Source organism: Cajanus cajan, chromosome 10 (assembly GCF_000230855.2).
Source record: "Cajanus cajan strain Asha chromosome 10, NIPB_CcT2T_4, whole genome shotgun sequence".
NCBI lineage: Eukaryota > Viridiplantae > Streptophyta > Magnoliopsida > Fabales > Fabaceae > Cajanus > Cajanus cajan.
This window is the reverse complement of record NC_138526.1, coordinates 33,937,091-33,945,950: the sequence shown is the minus strand read 5'-3', so window position 1 is coordinate 33,945,950 and position 8,860 is coordinate 33,937,091.

The following is an 8,860-nucleotide window of genomic DNA, read 5'->3' as shown; positions in this document are numbered from 1 at the left end:
AACTAATAATCAAACCTAAATAGGTTTAAGGACACACTTCATTAGTCATAATATTTATAAGTGTCTCAAATATCATTCAACATTATAATTATGACATTAACAAAATTATTGCATTTCCGGTGGTGACCTCATTTATATCAAAGGATCAAACACAATGTAATATATCTATATCAATTTTTTCCACTTCTGGTGAAATTTATTTTATTTTTCACTTTTCATATTATTTTCTCACTTCTAGTGAGAAAATTTATTCTTTCATTTTCATTTTTTTCATCATTCTCCCACTTCTGGTGAGAAAAAAATATTAAATATTTTTATTTGACAATGTCTTCTAAACCATTATAAAAATAGTTTTATAATTTTTTTATTTTATCTTTAAAATCAATTGTATTTAAATAAATTTCACAATCATAAAAATACAAATATTCTATCAAATTCATAATATGAAAAACATGATTACATAATAATGACAAAATATATTACGTCAATGAAATATTGATATTTCTCACTTCTGGTGAGAAAAAATAATAAATTAAAAAGAGATTGAATATTATCTTTTGATAGCATTTTCTAGACACATTTCATGGATGTATAAATTTTTTCATTTAATAATGTCTTAAGGACTACTATAGTGTCTTCAAGACTACTTTAATACATAACAATGTAAACAATAAAAATATTTGATAAAATTCTTATCGTGGAGGATGAATAACTAACCTTGAAATATTTGTTTTGAAAAATATGTTTTTCTTCATGAAAATTCTTCATAGTTTTGTCTTATAGTCAGTGACGGATCCAGAAATTTTATATAGTGGGAGCAATATTTATTTATATATTTGTAGTATTAAAAATTTTATATATAATTTTTAAAGACATAAATATATATCATAATTATTTTTTACAAGTTTTTATATCTACGATTATAATTAAAGATGAAAATAAATTATGTCAAATTAGATTTTATTACTATTTAGTAGGTTTAAATCTAAGTTTATTTAAAAATATATATTCTAAGTATGACTTAATTATCTATCATAGACATTTTTTAAATGTTTGGATAGAATTACAATCCTAAAGGTCTACTTTATAATAATTTAATACTATTAAAAATATAAAAATAAATATGTTAAATTTTATAAAAACCAAGTTTAATTTATTTATGATATAAATATATTTTTAATATCTAATATATTTTTAGATGATAATTTATTTTAAAATATATTTTATAATAACAATTCTAAATGAAAAATAAATGTTCTAATTTTTTTTATTTTGATTTTTTTAATTAACGTATACAATTTTACTATTTTAATTTTTTTAATCAATGTATACAATAAATAAAAAATACAAAAGGTAAACATGCATACTGTAAATTTTATTTTATTAAAAATTAATTTTTTTAATATATTACATTATATATGTGAGTATTAATATATATATATATATATATATTATAATTAAATTTTTTTAAAAAATTGATTCGTTATTAAGAAGTATTCTTTATCACATAAGAGAATTAATTTCTTTTAAAAGGTTGATAGACATCAAATAAATAAATATTTTTTCTAAATTTATATTTTCTACATATGATAATTTAAATATATATTTATTTTATTAGAATATAATTTTTATTTTTTAAAATATATTATTTTTTAAAATAAAAAATTATATATGTGTCAAATAGTAGTGGGGGCAAGTGCCCCCACTCTGTATAATGTGGATCCGTCCCTGCTTATAATTGCAACACCAATAATGAAAAGATTATCGTGTTGATAACATGTTATAAAAGAGAGAAAAAGTAGAGAGAACAAACAAGACAACATTAGATAGAGAAAGGAATCTGACTAATATATTAATTTTTAGAGATGACTAACCTATTTACAAGTACATGTGGTAACTAAACAATTACACAATAAAAGAAATAATACATAATAGAAATATAAATGATAATGATTGATAATGAATATTAAAATCCACTAATTGAGCCACTAATTATTATTCATAACACTTTCTAATATCTCGCATATATAATAGTTCACGCCCATCCCCTTCCATAACATTTTCTATTTTCTAGATATGAAAATTCTCTATCATTTATCAATTCTCTTATTTGTTCTCAGCATTAGTTTCGGTATGCATTACTTTCCACAAATTTAAGATATTTTGTTCAATTTCGTCTAAGATGAAATTTTATAATTTTAGTTCTCTGACTAATATTTCATTGATGATTGGATATATCTATAATGTGCTGCAGAAAATCAAGTCCAAATGTCAAATGCAAATTCGTGTCAGACAACGTTGTATGACAGTAATTGTTCTGTGAAGGACGCTTGCGACAAGGATTGCAAGTTCTACTTTTTGGCCTTGGCAATTAAGGGAACATGTGATTCGAACAAGGAATGCATTTGCTATTACAAATGTTGAACTATCGTCAGTAACAGCTACATTGCTCAATGCTCACCTTTTGAGTATGTAAAGTGTACTAGACAGTGAAAATTAATAAAATAAAATGTTTGTTATTTCATAATTTTCTCGTGAACTTTCGAAATGCTTGCTAGATATCTTCTGAAGTTAGAACTTTCATCTTTTTTCTTTTTCTGTTTTCTTCTGCTTTTGGAATGTACAGTACCTTCTGATGTATTAGCATTTGGGTGGAAATTAGGGTTGATAGAATTAAACGCAAGCAAACTCTTGGAAGACAAATATCATGATACAAAATCTTGATTATGATTTATGGACAAACATTGATTTATTATTATACGCAACAATTATGAAAATAAGCACTTAATTGTTTACACTTGATAAATGATGAATAATTGTGTTCTTTTGTTGTGGGAAGAGTGATGGGTTGGACCATTTCTGTAGTGCTTATCTAGAAGTTCTTGCCTTGATACTATGCATAATAAAATTGCTATCGCTTGGGATTATTTGATGTATTAATTGGAATGCACTTACAAGGAAGAGGGTGCATCTATATACAATTTGAATATTTTTTTAGGTTTGTTGAAATTAAATTGAGGGTACGTACGAATGGTAAAAACCCTAATTCTTGGGTGGGTTTATGTCAAACCCCGATTTATGTGTGCTCGTAATTCTAATTATAATAGTTTAATTATTTTGCAAAAGTTGTTTAAATATTTTTTATTTATAAAAATTACAATGACAACACAGATTTAAATTTAATAATTTTGTACATGTTATTCTAACTTCACAGTTAAATCGAACCTACTCTTAATTTGTTTCTTATGCGCGGATGATTTTTTTATAAAAAAAAAAAAAAAAAAAAAAAAGATTCTTTAAAAAAACGATAAAAAATAATGGTGTCATTAAATTGAAATAATTATGTAATTATGTCCCTATTTAAGTTATATGTTATTCGTTATGGCAAAAAGTTATAATAATTTATGTTAATTCATTAGGTATTAATGTTTGAGTTACAAACATATTTTATGCTTGAGTTATACTTTTTTTTAACGGCAAAATTTTGTTCAATAGACCATTATTATTCCAGTTAAGTATGGTAATTAATTGTATTTATCACAAATAAGTTAATTTTATAAGAATAATTTGTAATTTTTAATTATAGATTCTTAAGTCTTGGATTTGGAAAATTTATTTGTGTAAATTTATTTTTCTTTTTACTAAATTTGTGTAAATTTCTAAATTTATATTTACAAAAATAATCAAGGAAAAGAAGGTGGATGAAATTAAGACTAAGACTTTCAATTGATGTAGTATCTAGTGAACAAACTCATAATGACGACTTAATTTATTTTGATGATTACAAAGAGTGTCTCTCATAGTTAAAAGACTGCAAATTATATTGATTTATTTTTAAGCTTTGGTATGCATGTTTGTTTTATGCAGTGTGAGTAACTTAGTCATATATCTCTTGTTAGATGTTAATTGATGATGAAAAGGTTTTGAAATTGGTTTTAAACTTGAAAAATCGAGAACTTGAGTCTATCACTCAAAATAATCAATTATTCACTTAGAATAATTGATTATTTACTCTATTTTTCTCATTTTGAGAAACACATTATAATAATCGATTATCATTGTGTAATAATTGATTATTTCATAGTTAGTGTTATGTAATAATTGATTATCTCAACAAATAATCAATTAAAGTGTTATTAACTAGTTTACAAATTTACCAAAAATAAAATGATCGATTATTTATATAAATAATTGGTTATTTCAGCCAGAGAGTTCTTTAAATATCAATTTTTGAACTTAGATCTTTTAGAACTAAAAAATTTGTATCTTTGTGATAATCTTTGCAACAAAAAAAAAGACTATTTGAAACCTATGTTCTCTTTGTGAAAGAATCCTTGGATCCTTTATGGAAAATTTTAAGAAATGATTCAAGAATCATCACCATCCAACTTGAGAGAAAAGCTAAACTACTATGATATTGATTCACCTCTTTGATTTTGTATCCAAGTAAATTCGTTCTAAAACTCTCTTGATTAATATTTTTGAGTAGGTTTCTCAAGATTAGGAGTTTGTGTAGTGGGTGACTACATGGGACATTTCTTGAAGATCAAGAAATGGATGTATCTTTAGAATTTTAGGAGTTTATTGTATGTGGATGAGATTGTAATACTTTGAATATAAAGATAGTGGAAAAATCTCAATTAGGTTGATTACGAGTTGGATGTAGGTTACAATGGTAGTGGTATTGAACCAATATAAATTGTGTGTTTGATTTTTCTCTATCCCTACACTTCTTATTGTATTTCTTGCTTATATTGATTGAATGTGTTGAATTTATTATATCTGAATCTTTGCATGATTTACACATAACTTGTTCTTGAATATAGAAATCAATTTCAACATATTATCCTATATCAGCTGAATCAATAAACTTCTTTGGAAAAGATTTTAGAATAGTTTTGAAAAATGAAGATCCTAAAAATAATTTTTTAAATATCCAATTCATCTTTTTCTTGGATAAAGCCATATTTTTTAACAATATATTGGTAAGGCTAATGTGGTAGCATATGCATTGAATAAAAAATTCATTCACATGTCAGATATGATTATTAAAGAGTTGGAGTTAGTTGATAAGTTCATAGATTTGAATATATATGTTGTGATGGCTCAGGATCACATTAGTTATGAATTAACTATCATTACTAATGAATAATTATAGGAGGTGAAACAGAAGCAATTGCAAGATCCAAGTTTGATGAGGACTAAAGAGTTGTTAGGTACAAAGAAGGCAGTGTGGGGGTTTAATGTTAGTTTAAATGAAATTTTGATGTTTAAAGATATGATTTGTCTACCTCAAAATTTCAAGATGAGAATGATCGTTTTGGAGGAAGAGCATAAGAGTCAACTTATTCTACATCCTGGCATGATTAAGATGTACTAAGACCTTAAGAAGATATTCTAGTGGTCTAGTATGAAAAGGGAGATACTTGAGTATGTCACAGCTTGTCTGACTTGTTAGAAAGTAAAAGTGGAACATTGGAAATCAAGTGGATTGCTGCAGTTGATGGAGATTCCTGAATGAAAGTGGGATAGCATTATTATGGATTTCATAATTGGTTACCTAGATCTGCTATGAATAATGATGTTATATGGGTGATAGTTGATAGGTTTTCAAAGTGTACTCACTTTTTTCCTATCAATATTAAGTGGCCCTTGCCTCCTTGGAGAAGCTTACTCAATTATATACCAGGGAGATGATAACATTATCTCAAATCAAGAACCAAGATTCACTTCAAGGTTTTGGAAAAGTTTACAACAAGCCCTTGGGACGAAGTTGAGGTTGAGTTATGTTTCTCACCCACAAATGGATGGACAGTTTGAGAGGACAATCCAATCCTTGGAAGACTTATTGAGAGCTTGTGTGCTAGATCATCTTGGAAGTTTAGGTGAAGTTGTGCCCTTGGTAGAATTTAGCTATAATAACAGTTTTGATGCCAATATTAGTATGGCACTTTTTGAAGCTTTATGTGGCAGAAGATGTAGAACGTCTCTATGTTGGTATAAGGAAGATGAATCAATTATGGTGGAACCAAAGTTAGTTTTTACAAACTATAAAAAGGGTGAAGATTTTTGGGATAAGATTAGAGATTAATATCCATATCTTTTTCCAAGCAAGCAAACTTTTGGAATGAAAATTTTTTTTGTTGGGAAAAATTGCCACACTGTATGATTTAATGGTTTGTTTTATGATTATATGAGATGTGTTGTTTTACATGGTGTTATGGTGTAGTTATTGTTGTTTTAGAACTCTAAGGGTCAAGGGATCCTTGAGAGTTATGTTATTTTTAGTTGTTTTAAGTAAAGGTCAAAGTTGACCAAGTTTTGGAGAAGGTATATAAGGTTTTTAGAGAACTTAAACTTCATAAGTTCATTTCTCTAAATTCTAGAGAGAAGTTTTAGGAAGATAATCCCTAGATCCAAGGAAGATCATTTCTTCTTTTGACTTCGCCTGGATCGCCTAAATCCTTACCTAAGGTAGAGATTGAATAGCTAAGTTGGAGATTCAAGCTTATAAGTTGTAAATCTTAGTGAAAAGGATTCGTGTTTTCGCCCAGTGAAGATGAATGCTCACTTAGCATTCATCTAGGGTTAGGGAATTCTCTACCCAAAATCATGTTCTTGCTTAGCAATGTGATTGTTTCTCAACAAGAAGATGACTCTATGGTAGTCTCTTTTAGAACTCGCTCAATGAGACATAACTCACCCAATAAGAGGACTTATAGGGAGTTATGTCGCTCATCGAAAGAACTCAAAGAATAATTTATTCACTCAACATGTTTTTGGTCACTCAACGAAGAGCTCCAAAGGAACGAGGTCGCTCAGCAAGCCAGAGTGTGCTTAGTGAGGAAAGTCATAAAGAGTTTTTCTCGCTAAGTGAGAAGAGCCCACCTAATGACAAGATCCAAAAAGCTTGCCCAACAACAAGCTCCAAAGAGCTTTGGTTGCTTAGTAAGACTACTAGTTGCTCGGCAAGAGCATTATTTTTATGAAACTCCCATAATATGTTATTTTACATATTTTGTTGATATTGATTAAATCTAATTCATAGTATGTTGATATATGATGATATGTGTTGATGATTTAAGTTGATCAAGTTGAAAGTGGCTTGTTGTATAAAGTTGATGAAGTGTTGTAAGTTTGTGATAAGCATGTGATTCATGTCTTTAAAGTTGAAAGTTGCATAAGAACTAAAGGAGATAAAATTTGTTTTCAAAAATTTAAATATCTCATTGTATGGATATCTGTTGTGGTGCTTTGAGAGCCTAAAAGTTGAAAATCTTTCAGTGAGTAAGTTGCCTCCTGATTTGGAAGTTGTTTTAAGTTATCACCTTGGGTTTTTTAGTTGAAACAATATGGTGGAGGTTGAACCAAGCTTGTCATTAGTGGCCAACGAGTAAGGTACTAGAAAAGCACGTATTATTTGGAGGATTGTCAATAAGCTAATTCAAAATAAGCTTAGTTATGCATGTTAAGAATATGGTAGACTTATACATGAGTTGTTCTATTCTAGACAATAGTACTTCACTTTTCTAGTGTAAGAAACCTGAGAACCAATTCTAGCCACCATGTCAGTCGTTGCTTCTAGTTATTATACTAGTCATTGTTTCTAGTCACCTTGTCAACCATTGTTTCTAGTTTGTATACTAGTCGTTGAGATTTGGTAGGGTCAAGCTACTTAGTTTATGTTTGGTTATAGGTTTGAAATTTGTAACCTCAGTTAGTTGACCTCAAATGTAGTGCCTATATGTTTGGAAAAAAGATTCCTTTCCCATTGACTGTAAACTACAAGCAAACCTTAGTTGAAGAAAAAGCTGGAAAGGCATTGATTTTATTTGAAAGTTGGTTGTGAAAGTTAAGTTCAACTCAACTTAAATTTCTATCTATAATCCAACACACACACTTAGACTGCTTACCCAGTTATAGGAGATCTCCATAAGTTATTATGTGTGACAATACATCAATTGTTCAGTTGCTCAATTATTTAAGTTGTTATCAATTGTCCAGTTTCTTGATTACTTAAGTTGTTCAATTGCTTAGTTGTTCTCAATTGTTTTTAGTTGTTTGTGTTGTTAAGTGTTGGATGTTGTCTTGCAGATGTTGTTATGCTTTTAAGTTGTAAAGCTAACTCTTTGTTTAAGTTGCATATGTTACTTGAAGTTGTTACTTCTTTATGTGATGATATCGTGTTTCTTTCACAAGCTTATCCTTACTTTTCCATATTATTGAACTACGATGATCTTATCTTTTATGGAAGCAAGGTAACATTAGGTTAGAGAACATGTTTGGTGGATGACCATGTTAAAAATGACTTTTATGTTTTGTTGAGTTGTTCTGATACAACATGTTTATAGAGTTGTTTGATCGGTGCTAGGACTTTATATTTTAGTACATCTATACTATATATATATATATATATATATATATATATATATATATATATATATATGCATAGGAATTGTTGTAACCTTATAAAGAAATTTATGTTTTCAAGTCAAAATTGACAGGAATTATTTTATGTTTTATGTACTTTTTGCATATATATGTTATATGAATGTTCAAATATTATTACATAATAATCCTAAATTAATAAATTTTGTATATTATTGATTGAATAATATTTATAATATACTAAGAATAGTAACCTATCCATGACTCTACATGTGCTATGGAGGTAATGCTTACCGCATTGATTGCAAGTTCTTTTATCATGGAAAGGGAACATGTAATTTTGTCAAGCATTGCATTTCCCCATTACCAATGTTAAAATGTTGTCTCTGTGACGGTCACAGTATTCACCTTCTAAATGTGAAATGTACAAAATAGTGAATTATTAAAATAACAAAATAAATTGGATGTCTCA